The sequence below is a fragment of the Melozone crissalis genome, unplaced genomic scaffold, assembly GCF_028551555.1.
Source record: "Melozone crissalis strain CALT ecotype California unplaced genomic scaffold, PUWL_Pcris_2 ptg000034l_1, whole genome shotgun sequence".
Classification (NCBI taxonomy): Eukaryota; Metazoa; Chordata; class Aves; order Passeriformes; family Passerellidae; genus Melozone; species Melozone crissalis.
The window spans coordinates 21,617,434-21,640,610 of record NW_026535812.1 but is presented as its reverse complement, the minus strand read 5'-3'; the positions used below and the strand labels follow the sequence as shown (position 1 = coordinate 21,640,610).

Here is a 23,177-nt window from a genome sequence, read left to right as displayed (position 1 = left end):
AAGGCTCCTAAAACGAGGGGGACCTCTTGCTCTGCTCCACTCCTGGCTATGTCTGCTGCTGCCAAGCTCAGACTATTAGTCTGTCTTCTCTAATGAGACACTTCAGAGGAAGGAGAGGAACACAAAGCAGCTGCTAGCATGAAATAACTCTGCAATAGCTGCTTCCTGACCCTGGTGAGCAGAGCTGGGTTTGAGGTATCCAGCAGAAAATCCTGTGAATCTGGAAGAGCTACTGCTTCTGCATCATCTAACCTGCATCCATCTTTCAGCAAAAGTAAAATTCTCTGGGTTGTGCCCCACCACAGCTGCTGGCAGTACCTGGAGGTCAGGGACATGGGACAATGCTGGAGGTGAACTCTTGTTTCATGGTATTTCATAGGAGCTAATAATGAGGGAAAAACAATACTGTAAACAAACCAGCATCCATGGCAACACAGCCATTCACTCTTGAACTTTTCAAAACAGGAATAATTAATTTAACCTTTTTTGGTTTCGTTTTATGCTTTTTGGGGGTTTTTTTTTGGGGGGGGGGGTTTATATGATAAAAGCTTGCACAGACAGATGTGGGTGTGTTCTGGCAATTAGTAATCAGCTGAGTCAGAGTTCTTCAAGGGAGCTTGTAAGGGACCTACCTCTTTTACATTTAAGTTCCTGTATCCAGAGTGCAATCTGGACTGCTCAGCACAGCAGCTTTGGCTTTAGGGGGCTGTATCAAACAGATCCATACCATTGTTTCTAAGGAAATGCTTTTCCTATTGCCTTTGACAGTTAAAAATGAGGCAGTGGAGTGTTCATTTGCTGGAGTACCTGAGTGTGAAGTCATTCAAGTCTGATCTGGTGGCATTTTCCCCAGGGAGGGTGTTTCCTGTCTGTTGATATGGTCCCTACAACTGGAGCTGCTCAATGCATTTGTGTGTTGGTTTTGAGTAACAAATGAGCACAAAGATCAACGAGTTCATGCTGGGAATAGGAAGTGAATAAGCACTGATGGGTCATAGCCTAATTCCCAAAACTGCATCCTCCTTTCCAAGTTTTTAGGTAGGCTCCTTGGCTGCAGACCAGATAAAAACATGAAAGGGAAGGTTTTGTTGCAAATGCTCCACTTCTGTGGCATTTTTTCAGGAAAATAAGGGTACAAGGCTCTTCAAATGAGGATTTTGTTCCAAGAGACCTGTATTTGGGGTTCATGATGTGGATTCACACTTTCAAATGCACTAATATCACAATAACTCATAGTGCTAGCAAAGCTAATGGCAATACTGCAGGTGTCTGAGACTAATTTGAGGACTCCACTTTATTGTTTTGGGGGTTAAAGATTCCCAACCCTGGGTAAAGAGTTATGGAAATACACAGATTAAATCTGGGCTCAAGATTTGAATCTTGCTCTGCACTTCACTGACCTGAATAAGGTAAAAGACAGTGTGATCAAGTTCATCACTTGGCTCAAAGAGCTTGCACAGTTCCTTACAGCCTTTATCATCCAGGCCTCCTTATCTTGCTCCATCTGCTCCATTCCAGTGATATTTTTAGCATGCATTCACTGTACAGTTTTTCCAGTCTGGCTGCCTGACCCTTTGGTTTCCTAACAATGCAACTGCAATGGAAGTGGTGCATGAGCAAAGGCTGCCACTGAAGTGGGATTTTTTCCAGCTCCCAGAATAACTCCCAAATTTGACCAATCCTCTCACCTTGGAGCTGTTTTTAACGAGTCAAGCTGGGAGGTTTTTTTTCTGCAAGGTTCTGTTAACCTAGAAATGGCTTCAGCCCTGCTTTGAAGTTAACACTTCATTAAGATTAATTGGGGAAGTTCACACCTCTGCTGGGAGTTTGTCTAGCAGACTGAGAGACAGGAGCCGGCTGATTTACACGCCGATGCCTGGCTTTGTAGCTGTAAAAGGGAGGGCAGTCACTGCCTCCAAGAACAGTGCAAGAGCTGAAAAATGACCCTGCTTCCACAGCTGGGCTCCTCCTGCTCCTGAGCCCACCGCAGGGAAAGGATGCTGATCGCAGCTGCCTTGAACTTGCAGTGCAGATTCAGGTGCCAACCTCGGGACACCAGTGATTAAACCTTACATTACTGGTGGTGGATAAACCAAGAGGCAAAGTTTTCCATTTGTTTGCTGCCTGGTATGAGCTGGGGGTTATTCAGCACAAGGAGGAGGAGCATGGAAATGGGGCTGGCTCCTGCTGGCACATGGGCCAAGTCCAGGGCTCTGTGTCCATGGAGAGGTCTCCAGGAGGATGTGGGGTAGGAGAGCTCTGTGAATGTCTCTTCCCTTTGTGTTAGGGAGACAGAACCCTGCAATGTGTCAGATCCATCAGAACCAGGAAAACTGGCATCCTTTTAGCTTCTTGGGTTTGGCTGGGTTAGGTTTAGAGGTGGACTCAGTGATCTTAAAACCATTTAGGCTGGAAAAGAGCTTTATGAGACTGTGGCAGTGCAGGCAGGTGAGCTGAGTGGCCACAGCAGCAAGGTGCGCATGTTCTTGTGTTTCCTCAGCTCTGTCTTCTTTCTCCTTGTGAGGATTCTCTTGGATAATCATCACAATGTAAATCATCTATATTTGTTCCAGGTCACATGGTCACTTCTCGATGATTTCTAGGAGGCAATTAAAGTTGGGCTGATCCCAAGGGAAATAGCTTTAAGCAAATGGATGCTTCATCTTTATGTTATCTCATGTGCAGGGAGTTCACAGAATCAGAGAATATGCTGAGTTGGAAGGGACACACAAGGATCGTCAAGTCCAACTCCTGGCCCTGCACATCACCATCCCCCAGGGTCACACCATGTGCCCAAGATCATTGTCCAAACACTTAAAACCAGATCCCTCTGTTAGAGCAGCACAGTGTTAAGGATGTTGAGGAAAGCTGTGATGGAACCTTTTTCCCTTGCCAAAGTATGGATGAACAGTACATCAGAGCTATGGCAGTGTTACTGGTGGCACAGTAAAGGAGTCAGATCTTCCAGTCTGTCAAGGTCCATGTTCAGAATAGATTGTGCCCTTAATCAGGGCACAGCCTTAGCCCTTAACCTTCATCCTGAAGATCAGATGAGCTGCAGTGTTCTGTACAACACAGCTGAATCTGGAGTGAGCTTTCCCATTGGGCAACTTTTACCCTCTGCAGTTCTGACTCCCCAGAGGATGTGCTCAGTGTTTTCAGGGGTTCTGATGAGCTGGGATAGGACAAAATAAACAATGGTGTGTAGAGTTTGCACAAGGGCTCTGTAAGTACTGCTTTGTGCAGGATAATCCTGTGGCCTGAAGCCTGGAGAAACCTCCCTTGTGGCTCAGTCAGCTTCTTTGATACAGCTTTTATCTCACCCTTTGCTGTGTTTATTGCTGGCAGAAAACAAGAGTAAATGTATAGATAAACTTGAGGCTCTTATCATCTTGGCTACAAGGGTAATCCTGGCTCCATTCATGTAAACAGCTAAATTCCTTCTGATTTCATTTGTACCAGGGTTTCATCTCGTTGGGTGCGTTTTCCTCCCTCTGTTTGCAGTCCTTGAAGCAATCACAGGCTGCTGTCTGCCACCTGCATTCCACCAGGCACTGGGATTGCTGCTGAAGGCCCAGCACAAGGGGAAAAACCCTCCTTGGAAATGTTCAGATCTTTAGACAGTTCTGGGCCAGGGAGTGAGGTGGGAATTCATGGACCAGGGGCTGAAAACCCATCAGGGGCTGGAGGGAACAGCTGGGGAAAAGGGGCAAGGCTGCAAACTCCCCCTCTGATGGAGCTGCTGAGATAGGCTCCATTCCCTGCACTGCCAGCAGAGCACAAAGCCTAAAATCTAATATTAGAGAGACACTGATGGGCATTGCATCTTGAGGTTTTAGTGGTTTAATGTTGTTTCTATGGTACCAGTACCTGGAATCTTCAGAAAAAAATAAAATAAAATTTAATGATAACAGCCAGAGAGTCACTGCCCGACTTCTATATATAGAAGCCCTCTGCTGTAATATCATGATTTCAAATCTGATAAGGGTGTTTCCAGTTCCATGAAATGTTTTTTGCTCTCTGTGGCTTGTACAGGTGGAAAAACAACATGAACATTCGTAATTTAGTTTCTGAAATAAATATTCTACTTCACTGGACAAAGTAAAGCACTACTTTACAGATGAAGGTTCAGATATTGGCTGTCCTAGAACTTCAGATCTCCTGTTTATTATAGGTCAGATATAGATCTGACCTATATACTTATATATTTACAGTACAAATCACCCTAGCATTGACCTCAGCAACCAACCATGATCCAGTCCCAAGGAATCTGGGCTGATATAAGTCACTATAAGTTGGCCATAGGAGTCCAGAAGCACTGGAGACCACACAGTTTTATCTGTATCTCCATCACTTGGAAATTGAAATGCAGCTTATTTTAGAAACAAGTTAGCCAAGTGCTGCTGCAGGACATGAACAAAAAGTAATGTCCTGTGTGAAATATCATTGGAAATGGAAGTTCAGCTGCCCAAGTTTGAGTTCACGGGAGGCATCTGGCTCTTGAAAAACTCCAGTCATAACTGCATGAAGGTGAACCTGTGGGATTCACTAGCCCAGACTAGGCTAAACCAATGGAAAGGACTTTCCTGACCTGGAGAAGACTTGGTGATTAAGGAGGAAGTGTCCTGGGCTACACATTCCATCAGAAAGACAGCACTTGCCCAAACATAATACCCCTGGCAGCATATAGGAGAACATCTTGGGTTTAGACTGTGGTGAGAAGAGTCTCTAGGGTTACTGAGAGATGTTCATCCCAGAGCAACAACAGATGCATTTCTCCTTAAATTCTTGAAAAGTCTCTTTCTGTGCCTTCTGACCAGTGGGCAGCAGCACATTTCACTCCAAAAATTTCTTTCCATTTATGAGGCTGTGGCAGAACTCAGAAATACTGCAGACAAGTTAACTGCTCTTGAAGATCAGACAGGAGGGAAAAGTATTCCCTAACTGACATGATAGCTTGTCCCAACAGAGGCTTTATTCTAAAATAGTTTCATCTTTCCAAATATCAAAATCTAAAACAGTGGTGAAGGAGGCTAGGGTTTCTTTTTTGGCTCAGCCAGCTAACCTGGAAAGGTATATCTGTGCAGTCAGTCAGGAAAGTAGCAAAAATTCCTGGTTGTAGCTCTTGGAAATCATTGCAGAAGCAAAGCCAGGTTATTTGTTATCATCAGAAACAGTCTGGAAAGAGCACGTTAAGATGTGGCTTTGATTTATTCTAGGACCTAGGGTTCAAGTTCAAATCCAAACCAGGATTAAAAAAGACTAGAGTATTCAGCAGGAGATTTTGGCTTCAAATGATAGAAACAGTGAGGGATCTTGCTGGCTTTGGTGATAGGTCAGGTTTTTAAATTACCTTGATTTTTGCACACCTCCTCTTCCAGATAATTGAAACCACATTGTGTTACATGTATGCAGCATGAATTTCCATTGGTAACATGTCTTTATCTTGAGACATTACTTCTTTTTTCTCCTGTAACTGAGACAAAGAACCTCCTTTTCTCTACCCCTGTCATCTTCCAGCTCCTGTTGAACAATCTGGGCCTAATTTGAATTCCAGTGATGAGGAATAACCTGATATTTTGCTTACCTTCGTGAATGAAAGGTTAATTCTGTACATCCCAGATTTATACTGCATGCTAGTTTAAGGGCATTTTACCGCACAGCTGGTGAGGGATTTTCACAAATACAAGAGAGGACTGTATGTTATTTTACTTTTCCTTTCAACTAGATTTTTTTTTTCATGAAGTTCCCAGCTGACTGCACTCTCTTGAATGCAGCAATCTGTTTAATCTAGTTTTAGCTTTCCTTTTCCTGTTTTGCTGTTTACTTTTCTTCCCATGCCAGTAGCGATTGAGGCAATACTGTGGCTCCATTATTTGTTTCAGGCATCTTGGAATATATGTGTTGGCTTTGCTCTGTGTGTGCATGCATGAGAGAAAGGGAATGAGCATACATGTGCCCAATTAGTTAGTACACTTAAATTAATGAAGAGCAATCTATGAATCTCCTTTTTTCTGAGAATTTGGAAATGCTGGGATCTTTTGTAACTTTCAAAAACTTCAAAAGCAGCTATAAGGTCACAGTCTAATACTCCCTTCTGTATACTCATGTCTTTTCTGAAAATATTTCCCAACTTAATCTTCAGTGTGTGGAGCAGGAGGGCAGAGGGGGAATGGCAGTGTTTACGACCAAAGTGCAAAGATGAGGAAGAAAATTAAATCCCCAAGAAAGGGAATCTTTTGATCTCTGCTTCATTTTCCTCATTACCAACTTAACAGTACCAGCAGTTATGGTTTAACTAAACACTGAGTTTATGGACCCATGTCTCTGTCTACAGATAAGGGAAGGTCAAGAGGAACTAAGCTAAAGCTGCCTTTGCTTTTTGCACATTTTCCTTGAATTGGGACACCCAAACAAGTCAGTGGGAGTCTAAACACCACCAGTGATTTGGGTGTGTTGCTTCTTGTAGTAGGTGAAATACAATCAAAGATGATTGCACTGGATAGACACACTCCTGAGAAGAAAGAGTCTCAGTAACATCACAGGTGAAGAGGCCTCTAGGGTCCATGAAACTTGAAAGAAAATACCACAGTAAACTGAACAGCAGCAAAATTAACCTTGCTAGAAGAGTTTGGAAGGAAGTGTTAAAATCCAGGCTTTATGTCCCTCTTTTTTTTTTTTTTTTTTTTTTTTCTCTTTGGTTCTTGAATTGTGAGAAACCCTCAGGGGTCAGAAAAGCTGCAAACGAGAGGATGAGGGAGGTGCATGGAGGATGTCTCTGTTCTCCAGGAAATCTCTGTCAAACCACCCTCTGGAGCAGTGACAAAAACTCATTGCCAGCAAAGTTTCTGCCTCTCATTCCACAGAATAAAACCAAAGGAGAGATTCAGTTTCACCCCATCTTTCTACCTTCAAAACTAACCTTACTGACTCCTGCCCACCAAAGGAGGTCCTGTCAGGTTGATAAACACACCCATTGTTTGAGAACTCAGAGGGATCGCATCCTCTTCATCACTGCCACTGCCCTGGCTTCACTCCTGCTCCAAACACCAGGAGAGGTGGTGAGCTGAGCCTGCAGTGTGTCTGTCTGGCAGCCCCAAGGGATGCCTTGAATGGCCCTTCCAAAACACTGACCTGCCACAGTTCATCCTCCAGCTGGGATGAATGTCCTCAGAAAACCCATGTGCACCAGAAAGGAGTTTGGGTGTGCAATGAGGAAGTCAAAGAAAATCCACAGGCCCCAAAGAAGAAATAAAATATGAACCAGTCTGCTACTAGCACCAATACCATCTGAGGAAAATGAAAGCCTTTTTTCTTTCTGTGCTTTCTTCCAATGTACAGAAAAATTATGTGGCCAGATTCTACCCACCTGAAACTACTGAAACACATAAACAAGTAACCTGGGACTGGACATTAGGGAAAACTTGTATTAGGGCAATTCCCAGAGGGAAATAGCACCCACAGGTGTGTGCATTGGAGAAATAAGGTATGTCCCTTTTTCCTGGCATCATTTATGACTTTAGGTCTGAGTACACAGCTAATTCTGAAGTAGTTCCAAAAACAAAAGGCAAGAAAAGAATAATGGCTCCTGAGAAGCCAGTGTGCTGGCTCTGGCTGATGCTGGCTGCAAACACGTCTGGGTGAGCTGAATCTGGAGTTTAAGCACAAGCAGATCATTTCAGACTGTCCTGCAGCTAAGTAACATTTCACCCTGGGGAAGTCTCCCTTCCAAACCCTTCCACTGTTCCACACAGGCTTCCTTTCAATGGCGTTGTCTGTTCTCAGTGGGTTTTCTTTATCTTCACTCTTTCTGAAAATTTTGGGATATTCAGAGAAGCTGCTGAATTAATTTTTTCAGATGTTTTGAGTTCTGAAAATCTTTACCTGCAGAGGATTTCTCCTGATAAGGCATTAATTACAGCTTTACTTGAAGAAAGAGAGCTGTTCACAAAGTGAAGGGTGCTCAGCTCCTTCTTAGACACTAACATGAGCAATTCTGAATGGAGATCTGTTCAGGTGTTCTGGGCATTTGCATGTCAGCGTGCAGAAAAAGCAAGCAAATGCAAATGAATGTTCCTGAAACAGCAGTGGAAAGAAAGTATTTTTTTACATACCCTAAAAAGACCTTGTTATAAGGATCATGATAGCAAGAGCCCAATGGCAAGAGACAGCAGTGCTAAACTTCCAGAGCAGGAGATGAGAACTGGCTGGCTGACAGCAATGAACTGGGATTCACTCAGACTTCACTGAGATCCTCAGCTCAGTGTTTTATTAAGCATCCAGAAGTGCTTAAGCCCTAGAAAACTCCTTTAGGTGTAATCTGGGCTGCATGACTCTGAATGCAGGAAGCCTTCCTGAACCCCAGAGTGTGGTTTGTGCACTTGTGCATGTGAGTGCAGGCATGTGCTCACCGGGGAAGCAAAAAGGGGGAACTGAGGCAGCAGACACATGACTCAGGGTGTTGTGGAGATTGGTAATGTAACCCTGGCATTGCAGCAAGTGTGGATCTTCACTCTGCAGCACCTGGGCTTCCTCCCAACAGAAAATGCTGCAGGCTACACTTATGCTGAGCAGTTAATTATCTGTGGGAGCAGGTAAGGGATTAGTGACCAGGTAGAGTTTCACACCTGTCAGTGGGGTGAACACTGTAGCTGCTCAGAAATATTTGGCAGGAGAGGAAATAATGGAGCTTTTCCTATGCTAAACCACAAGCCCCTTCCACATGAACTGAAGGGGAATTGTCTCCTGTTGGTGGAATTTGGTACGAGACGTGCCTGGACGGGATCTGGTTCCAAGTCATGCTGCTGCATGTGCCTGGCAGTAATGCTGGCTTAATAAGTATCTGTCCTCCTCTTACAGCCATGCCTGCCTCTGTGCTGCAGCCCACACCCTGCCTTTGGTGCTGTTGGAAACCAGCCATGGAGATACCTGGTTTGAACAGCAAAAATAAACCCAAACCGTTTAGGAATGCTGGCTCACAGCCAGATCAATATCCTGACCTGAGCGGCAGCACTGATGCAACCCCAGGAGGGCCAGCAGGACCCAGAGGGCAGAGCACAGAGGTACCAGCCAGCAGTGAGGGGCAGCAATAGCTCAAGCCTAAATTCCTGCCCAAGACTTTGCATCACAACCTTGGAGCTGGAGCCACAGTTTGGGGAGCAAAGCTCAGCCTAACCCAGTCTGTTCTGAGCAATGCAGGCATAGCACAGGTTTAACCCAGCTTTCACCTTTGCCTTTGAATTAAGCAGCATGAATTTAAGTTTGCGTCTTACACCCAAATAAATCTTATTGAGCAGCTTGTTTCTGCCAAGGTAATTAATCAGGAGATGGCAAAAGATCACTTTGTTTCATCCCAGATTTCAAACCCCATTTGTCTGCTGTTCCCTGGCCTGTCAAGGTTTTCCCACATGCTGCGTGTTCTGGACATCACATGGTCTCTTGTTTTTAGCTGTAGGTGATTGCAATACAGCCTCTTCAAAGAAATCCCACTTATACTGTCTGTTAGTATTCAAAAGCAATCAGATGTTAAGAGGTTTATACAGAAATTTACTTAAATTTTTTTCTGTTCACTTGCTTTGCTTTCATTCTCATAACCTGTGTCCCAAGTGAAAAGACACCTGCTCACTGGATTGACCTATCACAAAACCAAAAAAAGGGTCTTGTTTTCACCTTCTTTAGCAATACATTTTGGCTATTGAATATGTAGCACTTCTCTCGGCTCACTTTAACTGTTTCCTCCTTTCCCTGATTAACACATCTAAGTTTAAGTGTTGGTTGCATAATTTACAGATTGCAAGAGTTTACTCTTTTTAGATTCAGTAAATGGTATTTAAAGTACCCAGGTGTCATTTTTTTGTTACTAAGATGGAGTCACAAAGTCAACTGAGGAATGGAACTGAGCAGTTTCCAGGGTCAAGTTCAAGCCTGTAAAAGATGAGTTACTAAAACTTAAAAATTCTCTGAAGCTCCAGTCTTTCCCTAACAAGAATAGAATCATAGCTCTTTTTCTTTCTTTCCATATGCAGCATTATACAAGAAATGCAGAGTAAGATATGGGCATCTCTTGAGCATTTTTTGAAATTAGCATTCTGGTCATTGCTGGATGTTCTTTGTGCCAGACAGAACTATGCTTTTTCCAAATAACTCCATCCTGGCCCCTGATACTGCATGCGCTCACTTGATTATTCTGAATACTTCAGAGTACTTTTATAGCTCTCTCATAATGAACTGCCAAGTCTGTTTTGAATATGTTAATCTCAGGATTAAGTTAAATATAAATACATGCCCCCAGCGCTCTGAAGGATTGATGCATTTTCAGTTTAATCTCTGAGGATTTTAATGCCATTCAGAAGAAATGTTCAATATCAATTCAGCATTGCTCCCAAGTAGGTGCACGCTTTCATGAGGAATTTATATGAATCCCATTATAGATATGCTGGGAACCCTATTTTATAGTTACAGAAGAACCAAAACACCAAAGGATGAAGGGAGTGGTATGACAACAGAATACATTTATTTTTTGGACAGGCCAGGATTAAAAAGTGCTGCCATATGAGATCAAGTATTTACGTGGTCTAAACTCTCTGCCAGTTCATGTTTATGTTAAAAATTCTGATGGATTAACCCTGAACAGCCAAGCTGTATGCCAGACCAGTGCCTCACTGCCACCCCAGCTATAGGTTGAAGCTCAGGGCAGATGTGGGGTGAGCACAGAGGTGACACGAACTGCACCATGCACTCTGACAAGTTCAACAGACGTGCCTGCTCCAGGAGAAATGTGCTGAGAACAAATTTGGAGCTACACAGATGCAGTTGGTTTGCTCATGTAACCATGGCCTTACAACTGGGACTGAGAAGAGCTGAGCTCTGGTCAGGGGGACCAGGGCTCCTTGGGCATCTGTGCCCTTTGCCATCCTCATCCCGGCAAGCAGAGCTGAGAGAGACCAGGGGAGTTACAAAAACCATGGACAGACTGTGAGGCCCTGAGGATATTTGTGAATTTGGGACAGTAAAACAGCGTTGGTAGTAAAAATGGACCCAGTTAACAGCAAATGGATGCTGAAGGCATCCCTAGGGTGTGCAGCCCAGGTGCTGCAGGGCTGCTGGCTGCACCGAGGAGCAGAGCTGGGCTGGGGTCAGGGATGAGAGGGGGGCTGCTGTGCCCTGCCCCAGTGGACACTGGCTGTGGGCGCTGGGAATCAGCTCTGCAAATCTCGCAGAGTTTAGCTCAGGGAAGCAGAACTGCAGGCTCTGTGGTGAGGAGCTGGTGAAGAGTGTGACCTTGCTCCTTATTTTGTGACTCATTTTTAAAGCTGAAGTAGTGTGGGGGGAGAGGAATAAGAAACATCCGAAATATGTGTATGTGAACTTTGTCAATCCTTCTAAAATGTCTATTATATTTCTCATTTATTGTATATGGAACAAGATTTATATTATAACTGGAATTTTTATGTCACCTTTCCTTTGTAACAACTTCCTTTCAGAAATCACAAAGCATATTTATAAATGCCCATTAATTAAGCCTCACATAATCACTGTGTGGGTAATGGAAATTATTATATTTGTTTTCCCATCCCTTCTAGATTTGTTTAAATCACATGAATCTTCAAGAATTGAGAAAAACAGCAACAGAAACCTATGAAGAATCCACTGTTTGGGTTTTCCTTTTCTTCTTCTTTTTTTTTTTTTTTTTTTTATTTCCCTTATTTTAACAGCTACAATCATTCCTCCATCCTTATATCAGCTCTGTGGTCAGCTTTCAAGTGAGATTTAAGTCTGTGTTTGAGTTCTCAGCTGTGAAATGACTCGGGACTGATGCAGACACCACTTCACATCCCCGTGTATCACAGCTGTGATCTGCTGGGGTGCACACAGGAAAGCAGGAGCTGACACAGCACACAGCCTGTATTACTTCCCTTGTTGCAGTTGCTCTCCCCTTAACAAAAAAATTATTCCAGATTTTGTTGATTTTTAGGGCATGTTGCTAGATCTTAACTTTGCTATTAAAAAAAAAAAGTTGAAATTGTGCAGAATTTAGGTGTGAGAATGTATGTGACAGGGCATGATGGAGAGGGTAAGCCTGGCTATTTATTGTAGATAAAAAAGTAATAGAATTGTAAAATATGTATTATTTTTTAAATCATTCTAGCCTGAGGCAGGGTTAGCTGAGGAGGTTTTTCCAAGGCCGTACCAAAACGTTTATATTCCAGACTCAGTAATGTATCTATTTCACGATGATAAACAATCTCAGGCATCACCTTTGAAGTCTGGAAAAGTTAGAAGCTCGGTAAATAATTTTCAAAACGTGACTGCTTTTCAAAGTAACACTTGATGTATTTCCATGCAGCTTTGGGGACGCTCTTGGAAAAGTCATTGATGGAAAGGAATCTGATGTGAAACTCTTAAATCGTTCAGTGGGCTTGTTTTTCTTTTTTCAGATAATACACTTGAAGTTGGTGATGTTTTTTTCATAGGGACCTTACACCTGGTATAAAGATTCTTGGTTTATTGAAGATATATAGAGCTTTTGAAGAATCTGTCTCACCTCCATGATGTTTTGGAAGAGGACTTGCACATGGGCATGGCTGGGCATCTCCACCCAAAAGCACTGAGCCTTCTGCTTCCACACTGCCAGCCAGGCACTTGGAGATGCTCCCTGATGGCCAGACAGGAAAAAAGGCATTGTTAAGTTTATTTTTGCTGCTTTTATGACTAAAAACACACTTAGCAGAATTCTGAAAGGAGGAGGAAACCACAAGTGCACGCAATGCGGCCAAGGCTCCCCTGGATAAGAAGTGTTGGGAGCAAGGCTGGTCTGGCTCTTCCCTCTCCTCTCCCTGGGATTTACGGCCATCCCGTGATCCAGGGGCTGGAACTGCCGGCACCAGAGGGGCTTACGACTCCTGTTGTTTTAAAGTTATTTGTGCACTCGCTGTAGGCATTATGAAATTGCTGTGGGCTTTTTTATCTCTGAAGAGCCAGACTTGTGAGCCACCGGCGTGGCTTCCTAATCACAGGCACAGAAACTCCTGAACTTTAGCTGGAAGTGTTATCTGGGCAGTCTTCTTTTGAGTTACTTTGGAGAAAAATCAGTAATTGTGATTGTTTAAAAAGCTTATATTGAATGCTTTGCTATTGCAGAGCAAAATGTGCTGAGTCACTGGTAACAGTTTAATTCCAAAGTTGGCAACATTTCTCATGGATTGCCCTGTACACAAAAATCTCCATACTGCATATGTGTGTAATTAACAGTAAATAAGGCTGTTGGATTTAAAAGATATATTATTGTGTCTAGAATATAAGTGTTTTGGTATGGCCTAGCAAAAACCTCTTAAGCTATGAAAAGAAGAAAAATCCTTCAAGTTGTACCTTGACTGATTTAAAATGAAGATGAATTTTTGACAAAACACCATTTGTACCATGCAGTATGAAGATTCCCAGTGTGTGGCAAAATGCTTTCATGATACCACTAGAGAAATCAAAATACAGAGCAGAAAATATTTAGGAATTTACTAGAAACCTTGGTGGGAGCTAGGAAAAAAGCCCCCATGTCTGGTGCTTCCACTTGGCAAGAAAAATAAATGTTTACTTATTAAAGCATTTATTTCTAAATTGTTCAGGTGTGGCTGCCCTTTACAAGGGTGCATGACTGGCAAGGGAAAAGAAAAAATTAACTGGAAAAATAAATACTGTGAAAAGGAAGGAGATATAGCACAGAGGAAAACTACTGTGATAGAAAAGGGCAGTGGATCAGCAGAAGTTTGCTGGTATGTGCAGAAATGACAACATCTGATTTATTCTTTTTTTACAGGGAGAAGAAGCTATTAAGCATATTTCAAGTCATTCCTGCTTGTGTTTTCTCCCCCTCTTCTTTCTTTGTAGTTGTGAGTTTTGTTGTCGGGGCTTTTTTTTTTTCCAGTGACAAGAAGATAAACTGCTGGTTGTAAAGACTGCTGCAGGGGAAACACTGGGGGTACAACCACCTAATTATGAATTTCCTGAATGTGCAACATGACCAGGAGCAACTGGACAGGATTAGTGCTCTATGTTTCATCTCCAGCTGTTTCATGAATGCCAATCTCCAAACTCTTCCAAGAAGAACATTTATTTTTTTTTTCCATGGCCCTACTTTTGGATTTAACAATGCCAGCAATACTGCTTTGTTTTCTTTAGAGCCTGAACTGAAACAAGAGCTTTCAACAAAACAAACCCCAAGCAAACCTAACGAGCCAAAGAGCTGCACAGTGTTAAGGAGATTTAGCTGAAATATTTGCAAAATATCAAAAGGAACATCCTTCTTGTTGGCAAAAATGGAACTAGCACTGCAGAGATGCATGATTACGAGACAATAAATGAGAGTATTTTCTTCTGGTGCAGTGGTCAGACGTTATTGTTTTGAATAAGCACCACTGGTGTGTAATCTTCACGGCGAGCTTCTTGAATTGGTGTAGTGCCAACCCTCTTTGGAAGCTCTCAGCAGACAGGAACTTATTTAAACTTATAAAACCAACGTAGACGAAAAAATGTTAAAAATGCCCTGTGTAAGGCCTCAGCTTGCAAACAGGCAAATTGTCAAGACAATGGTGCTTCTCATGGAAGAGAGGGCAGCAGGAACCTTTTCTTTCCATAAGGCCTTTGTAAAGATTAAGAAACAGCTTAGAGAATAATATCCCTGACTAACAATAACTTCTAGGGTGTCAGAAATCATGTCTTTACAGTAACGGCACGGGTCTTTGGAGAGCCTCTTCTAGCTGCTGGTGAAGTTCACTGATCTTTGTGACTTCTAGTAGAGTTTGACTGGACATATTTGTTGCTTAGTAGTATCTGTATTTATTGCTTGGTAAAGTCTTTGTGAGATTCAAAGGCCAAATTAAAGACTTGTCCATTAAATGTAATAAAATGATGTCCAATTAGTAATTGATTTTATCACACTGATATGCAGTGCAAAGTTACCATGCACTGCACAAACAGAAGAGGCAGAGAAATTTTTTTTCAGAATCATACAGAGATTACTCCTTTGATCTTTTCTCAACAATAAGAGTTTTGGGGCCTTATTTCTTCACATATTATTGAGCATGAGAAATCCTGACCTGTGTTATCCTAAAAAGGGAAAAAATCTGCTAATTAATAGCATGAGTACAAACTCAGTTAGTTTATGAATGCAAACCTGTGAATATATGCTGAGTGAATAACTGGCATTCATTTCCTCCAAATAGAGAGGTACAGACAGAAATCCTGGTTCATTCTAATGTTTACATGCCCTACTTATTTAGAAAGACTGTCCTGCAGAATTTTGGATTCCCTGCAGTAAAAGTGACCATTATAAACTTCATACACTTACCCAGATTTTTTCTTGCATGTGCCAGTCTCCACAGGTTCTATATTGAAAATAAAGCCTTGTAAGGATTGAAGGAAATTATCCTGTTTTAATCTGTACAATCTAATTTGCCTTTAGCTTTCCTTTTTTATTGGGTCACATAAAAGAGTGAGAAAAAACTACCACGACCAGATTGTACAGTGTGATTTTGAGTACTCAATTGTTTAAGTAGCACTAACTTGATCCCTTTGTGAGGCACACTGACAGAAACGCATTTTAAAACAAGAACAGATTATATGGCCTTCTCTTTATTCTGTGAGAGGAGTAAATTATGTCACCACAAGGAGCGGGGGGGAGGGAGGAGAGGTGAGACATCATTTTGTTCTGGGTGTTTTTGTGAGGGGATCTTCCACGTGTGCTTTGAGCATCCTGCCAGTCCCACCTCTCTAGTGGCAGGGTGAGGTCCAAGTAAAGGATGCTTCAGGGCCACGTTCTCAGCCTGAGGGGTCACCAAAGACAATTTTGCTGAGTTCTTCTGTCTTTCTTCATCCAAGTTGCTGCTGGGAAAAAAATAAAAGAAAAAAAAGAAAAAAAAAAAGAAGTGTGAACCTGGAGCTGTGGCTATGGATGAATGTGAACTGTTAGGACACTGAGTCCTGAGTGCTCACCCCACAGCTGCTCAGAGGTGTGATAATGCACATGGAGAGAAAACTCCTGGGGCCACAGTCCATGCAGGGTTTGGGTGGAACCATCCACCCTCTGTGCTGGTGCTATGCAGGGTTAAAACTGACTGAGGGCAGTATATCCCAGGTAAAAACCAACACAGTATTCTGCAAATAAATCAATCAAAGCATTCTCTGTATGCTGTCAAACAGCACCAATGCCAAGATCTCTGCCTGCCTGCCCTCCAGAATTCAGAAGATGCTGCCTGTGGGAATAGTCACAGTTAAACTCAAATCCCATCAGAAATGTGAGGGGAAGTATCCTGAGAGAATAAAGACTGTCTTCACAGCCTTGGCAATGATGTTTGACCTCCAAGGCCACATCCCAATTGTACAGAGACATGGGCCCCTCTCTGGGTTTTGCCACAGAATAGGAGGGAATGGCTGATGGAGATGATGGCAGAATACAGGATTTGGAACTGGTTTGGATCCAGCCTCCCTCAGCAGTGCCAAAATTGTTACTGTGTGATGGCTAAACAATTCCAGCCTGAAAGGAGCTGGGGGTTCTGTCTGCTCCTGCTGCATCTGTGTGACTGTCATGGGGACAAGGATCCAAGAGAAAGACCAAAGGACAGAGCTCAGCCCCTGCACCCTGCTCCTCTGCAACAGCACATGAGGGAAGAGAGATGGAAAAGATGCACTCAGGATGCCAATTGCTTCCTGAGTAAACAGAAAGATCTCACTGTGATAAAAGAGAAATATGAGTGCTATTGACAAAAAAAAAAAAACAGACTCATCAAAACAGAAAAATTAGTTCATAACTTTGGTCTGTATTTATTTGGATGATAGTTGATGTCAGTCATTTTCTCCAGTGTGACTTGTCTGTCCCTGCTGTGTCATCACTTAACCTAATCCTTTTCCTTTTTCAGTGGCAAGAGACATTTCCTCTTGGTCTGATTAATGCTCTTCCTAGATGAGCTGGCTCAGGGAGTAAGCTGTTAATTAAATAGTTTTATCTGTTATTTATGTAGGAACTCTCCGATGGAAAGCAATCTTTGCTTCACTCTCCCCTGCCCTTGGTTCCTGAGCCATGCCCAGGCTCCATTGAATCCCTTTATTGTTGCTGTTATCCGTCTGCTCTTCCAGTTCACCACGGCTGTGGGGATGAACAGAAGGAGCTCCAAGGAGAAGGCAACATTTGCTCCAGGTCCAGGCTGACCTTGCTCTAGTTTTTGTGAGTCTGCCCTTCTGCAGTTTCAGGTGAGACTGGAAATGTCCCTGTTCCTGAGGACCCTGTTCTGAGTTTCCGGATATGGACCAGACTTTTAGATAGATAGAAAAGCTATAAATCAGCCCTACGGTTCCATTTCTTTCCTCTTCTTTATTTCTCTTCATTTTGCTTTCTCCAGGTTTATTTACTCTTCAATTTAAATTTTATCTTTTTTTCATCCTTTTCCAAGTTGTGTCAGTGATTTTTTCCCTTCCAAACCAATGCCTTCACTGTCCCTTCTCTCTTCCCCCCCCCCCCCCCCCCACAAAACTGTCTATGAGACCAAGTAAAGTCTTTACCACCCCAGTAAATAATTAATCTCATCTGGTCTGTAAGTCTATCCAGGACCATCAAAAACTTTGCATGTTTTGGGTCAATAATAAAACAAAACATTTTTCTACTTTTAGATTTTATGCATTACAAAAGTTTTTGCAATTAACAACGAACAATACTTAGTGCTGGCTGACCATTCGACAATGAAAAATCTTTCCCATGGGAAAATTGCCTATTTGTTATTTTCGTAGGAATTATCTATTTCAGATAACTTTATTTTCATTTTTCTGGGTTTTAGTCATGTACAAAAAAGCCCAAAACCCAGCCTATTTGGCCATGATGCTTTTGCTCAGCCTTGATGCCAAACTGATTTTTCTTTAGTGTATGTTTCAGCAAGAAGCAGAACATCAAGGAGTCCTATGGGAAAAATGTTTGTGTTGATATTTTAATGCAAGCTGAAGAAAATACACCTGGGTTGCCTCAGACTCCAGAGGCTTTTTGAGTTTTTGAAAGGAAACCTTGCTCTGGTGGATAAAACGGATCAATCATTGATAAAAGTTGTTGGGAAAAGTAACAGTGAAGAATACAGTGATGGAGAGAAGGCAGAGCACAGGACGTGTGGGCGATGGGCTCCTGCAGAGGAAGGTTGGCTTCCCCAAGGACCGTGGTTAAATCAAAAGACCCTTCATAGCACGGCTGTGATCTGTGGTGGGGGTAAGGCCAAGTCCTATTTTAAGCTTTTCCTGTAACCAGATTACAGCTCCAGTCATGATTCCCCCATGGCTTGGATGCAGTGCTGGGAGGTGAATGACCACCACGGCCCCTCCTCAGGGCTCTCTTCCAGAGCCAGGGCTTAAACTCTTCCTTAGGGCTGCACAATTTAATAAGTCAGAGCCTTTAGCCCTGAAAACATTGCCTAGAGTTTTTCCTCCTTGCTCGTAGCTGATGGGGATGTAGGAATGACCACACTGATGGGAGCACAGGCCTTGGCATTGCAGCAACCCGCAGCGGGCACCAAGGGGAGAACACAGACATGGATGGGGACATGCACTGACCCCAGCCTGGAACTGCTTGGGCAAAGGGCTACCCTGTCAGAAATGGCATTTTGGTGACAACTTTCCAACATCCATCACAACCACACACCCCTGCTAGGGCTGGGTGGACAGGAGGCTCCATGGGTGATGCGTGATCTAAGGGTGATATCTGGCAGTAAGTGAAGGGTCTACAAAACATATCTTATGAGGAACAGCTGGGGGAGAGCTTGTTTAATATGGAGAAGAAGAGGGTCAGGTGAGAGCTCATCCCTCTCTACAAGTCCCTGAAAGGAGATTGTAGCCAGCCAGGGGATGCTCTCTTCTCCCGCACCTGCAGTGAGAGGAAAACAGCCTAAAGCTGAGATAGGAGAGATTCGGATTAGACATTAGAAACAAATGTTTTAATTTTAGGGTGGTCTGACACTGAAACGGATGGAGGTGGAGTCACTACCGCTGGAGGTGTTAAAGAGGCGTTTGGAGCGGCCGCTGGGCGATGCTGTTCAGGGGTTATCGCGGTGCTGCTGGCCGGGCGGCTGGACCGGCTCATCTTCAACCCTGACGATTCTCTAACTCTATTATTCCGCGATTCCAAGGAACGACGGGCGGATCGCGTCGGGCGGACGAGGCGGAACGGGAACCGGAGCGGCTGGGGCCGAAGGGGCCGGGCGCCGTGCCCGCCCGTGCCCGCCCCTCACGGAGCGCCCGCCCCGGCGGCGCGGGGCGGGGCGGCAGCGGGGCTGGCCGGCGTCCCACGCCCGCCTCGGCCGCCTTTTCGGCGGGAGCCGCTACTCCAGAGTGCGCGGTAGCGTGGGCCGGCCGGGGCCCCATGTGGTGCCGACATCACTGACATGGCGGAATCCCCGCCGAGCCCTCCCGGCACTCGCTCCAGCTAACCGGGACTCGCCGCCCCGCACCGCCCTCCCGCAGGTAAGGACGCGGCGGCGCTGCGGGCGAACGGGTGCCGGGCGGGGAGCCCCGCGGCTCCGCTGCGCTCCGAGCGCCGGGCAGCCGCGTCCCCCGCCCCGCGGCGCCTCTCCGGGTCCCGGCTCTTTTGTTCGGCGGCGGGACGCGGCCGCACTCGGTGGAAAGTTTCTCTGCCCGCCCCGCCGGCTCCGTCCGCCGCGGGGAGCGCCCGGCGGGCGGGCGGGAGCGGCCGCGCTCGGGGCTGGCGGCGGGACGGGCGCTCCAGCACCGCCCGGCTGTCCCTGGGGGCGGCCGGCCCGGCCGCTGTCATCGCCGCCGCCCTCCCCGCCCGCTGCGGCTCCCGGAGGAGAAGTGCGGGAGCGGTCGGGGCCGGCGGGGGCCGCGGGCACCGCGGTGTGTGCGGGGCGCCCGCCCGCGGCACCCCCGAGCCGCGCCCCGCTCCGCAGCCCCCTGCCCGGCCGGGGCTGCGGGCAGGTGGAGGAACCGGGGGCTCCTCCGCCTCCAGAACGTCGGGATCCAGAGGGCATGTTGGAGAAAAAGCTGGAGAAAGGCGCGACCGTCTTCTCTTGGCCCCGTCCTCCCCGCCGGGCTCCTGGCAGAGGCGGCTTGGGGAAGGAAAGCCCTGGAAACTTTTTATTTTTGCTTGCCAGACACCTTTTTAAAATGGCATGCGACCAGCAGACGGAGTAAAAAAGAACAACCCTTTTTAAAAGCTTAACCTTTCTTAGGTTAAGACCACAGCTGCATCCCCCCCTTCCCGGTTCTCAGAAATGTTCTATTTAAATAAGGTTTTGGCGGAGGTAGTGCGGCTTGGAGTTAAATGTAACGAACCATTTATCCCATCTATATTTGTAGAATAGAAGGCGCGGGGCAAGCCTGCCTCTCTCCATATTAGTAATTTTGTATTTCATTTGCATTTCTTTGTGTCCTTTGAGTGTATAAAAGTACTGGCCTTAAAGGGGTAGTTACCCCATCACGGGGTGGGGTGGGGGGGGAACTGAGATATGTGGAGATTAGAGTTCCTTGTTGGTGTTTTTTATTGTGGATTTTTTTGTTTGCTATTCGGACTCCGTGCTGGGTCTGTGAGAACAGGATTCACATATCCCAGTTACCTGTGCCCTAACCACAGCTGCTGTATCCCTTAACCGCTTACCCTGCAGAGCACAGTACGTTCCTGAAAGGTGCCAAACCAGTCTAACTCGAGTTTAACAATGTGCTGGGTAATGGCATTTCAAACTTCCACAGATTTTTTTTAAGCGTAGACCACTATTTCTCAACCTTTTTTTTCTTTTTTTTTTTTTTGTAGCAGCAGAACTTGCTTTAAAAGAGTTTGGGAGTGCCAGGCCTGGCAGTGCCTGTCCTGGTCCGGGTCTGCGCTTTGTTCTGATGGGGAGCGGCCGGTCTGGACACGGATGGCACAATGTGTGCTTGGCTGGGAATCCAGATAAAGGCATGGCTTCCATGAACCTCGGGAGTGGCCGAGGGCTCCTCCTGAGTGGAAGCATCTCGCTCCCCTTGCCCCGTTCACCTGCGGCCCGTGTGTCTTTCTCAGCAGTCGCTGCCGGTGCTACCAGTAAGAAAATGATTTTTGGCCGAATTCCCGGGGTCATTTCGGGTCTCGCACAGAAGCGGTCTGTTAGTGCTTTTCTCTTAATCTTCAGCACTTCTGCGGTTCCCTCTCGTTAATTTCAAAGCTGTTGTGATTTGTGGTTGTGTTGGGACCCTGCTGTGGCAGAAACGTCTGCTGCCCCAGAAGTATGGTGTATTGTTCCTCCCAGTTCGGTATCTTTCAGCTACTTTATGCTTATAATGTAGCTCAGAGATGAGTCTGTGTGGAAGGTGATATGTTTTACTTATTTTTTTTCTTTTTTAAAATTTTGTGCCTTTGGGACTCATCTGGTTTGGGTTTGAGGTCGCTGCTGGGACAGCAATGAGAGGGTTTTTTCATACTGTTAGCCTATAGTTGGCCAAAGGATAAGAAATGAAGGTAGCTAGCAGCCAAAATAAGCTGATATTCTGCTATAGCCAAGAAGCTCAGAGCTGTAACTCCATACTGTAAGTATTTTATCATTAGTCGCAGAGAAGTTTGTAACTTTCAATCTGAAATGTGTTTATCCTGGCACTTTTTTCCTACGTGTAGTATTCAGGGAACTAAAAGAAGTTTTCTCCATCATACCTGTTTCTTAGCAGAGAATTTGGTTTTTTTTCTTCCTCACTTTATAGTTTTCTTTATATTCTCTGAGAAAGAGAAGCAGTTAAGAGCTGTCAAACTTCTGCAGTTCATAAATCTGTTCAAGAAAATATGTACAGATCATGCAGCAAACTTGTGCATGTGTGTGGTTGTATTAATGAACTTTCTAATAAGTATAATTGACTTTTTCCCTCAAAAATGTCTGTCAGAACCAAAAGAGGCTGTCAGAACCAACATTTACAGTATGAATAAATGCTTGTAGCATGAAGATAAATGCCTGCTAAGCACATGTAATTAAATACAAGGCCCAGAGCCTGAAAACACCTGAATCGAACAAATTACTCTCCGCAGTGCTTTTTTCTTCACTGTAGTCTGCCACTTCCATCCAAAGAAAAGACATGGGGGGAGATGGAGTGGGGTGGCACTTTGGGACACACTGGGACAGCATCCTGTCGCTCCACCAAGGCTGTTTGGTTTAAAGTCTGGAAATAGTGTCACTGGAATTGTTTCGAGCAACATGCCGCAAGTTATCGAAATTCCATTTGTTTGCAGCAGCCTTTGGTGTGCAGCAAATAAAATAAATAGCAGAAGAAGCCAGCAGAGCCCTGTGTAAATCTCAGCTGTGCAAAATAACTGGCGAGACAAAGTTTCCCAAGCGTTGCCCCGAGGATTTGTGCCTCGGCGATTGTCTCCGCGCTGCTGAGCGGTGGAGGGTCCTCTGGATCAGAACTCGTATTGTTTACGGCCAAGGTTTAGTGTCCCTGTGTGATCCGTCCCTGGAGATGGAAGGTATGTGGGAAGAGGGAAGTTCTTCAAACAAGGCGGTGGAAATAGGAGCCGCTGGATACACAGCGGTGGAAAGCCATCTACAGGCAGGAATGCTGGTGTGCCAGCGAGCAGATAACTCCAAGCGGCTTCCAGTGGGGACGTGGTGCTTGGCGTTTTTATCAGTTTATTCTAAGCGCCTCTTTGCAAAACTGAAGTTGGAAGCCTGCTTGCTGTCGGATTCCAGACAGCCAGGGAAAAAAAAAAAAAAGGGAAAAAAAGGCACAAACTAATTAAATGTGATTTATTGTGGAATTTGCAACAGTGTTGGAGAGATGAGTTGCCTTTCAGAAATGCTGCTGTGGATGTTAAATCTGTGCTTTGCTCTGGATGAAAAATGACGGTGCTGTTGAGCAAGTACTCAAGGAAAACGTTGTCTGTGTTAAAGTCTGTTCTCGAGCAGGAATATTCCCTGGAGGTCCCAGGTAGTGCAGCCTGGAGCAAATCTTTGTGGTGCTTTTAATTGGGAAAAGGATGGGTTTCCTTGAGCTTAGAGGTTAAAATGCAGGGCTTCTCCAGTGACATGCTTTCTGCGTTTCATCTGAGGAATCCTTTGTTTACAAGTAAATTGTGGTGTTTGTTAGCAGATAACAGACAAAAAGCCAACAGCATAAGAAACATTCTCTATTTGTTTTTCTAATGGTGACAGTTTATAATGGTGATATACTGAAAATTGCTGTGT

The 23,177-nt window shown here is 44.7% G+C and overlaps 1 protein-coding gene across 1 annotated transcript in view; it reads left to right on the top strand.

Annotated features, from left to right (window-relative positions):
• The first annotated feature begins 19,408 nt into the window (after positions 1-19,408).
• Positions 19,409-23,177, top strand: part of FNDC3B (fibronectin type III domain containing 3B) — a 185,059-nt gene continuing 181,290 nt past the window's right edge. Inside the window, exon 1 of the mRNA XM_054282594.1 lies at positions 19,409-19,482. The gene's annotated coding sequence lies outside the window, so the exon portion shown is untranslated. The remainder of the gene's footprint in view (positions 19,483-23,177) is intronic.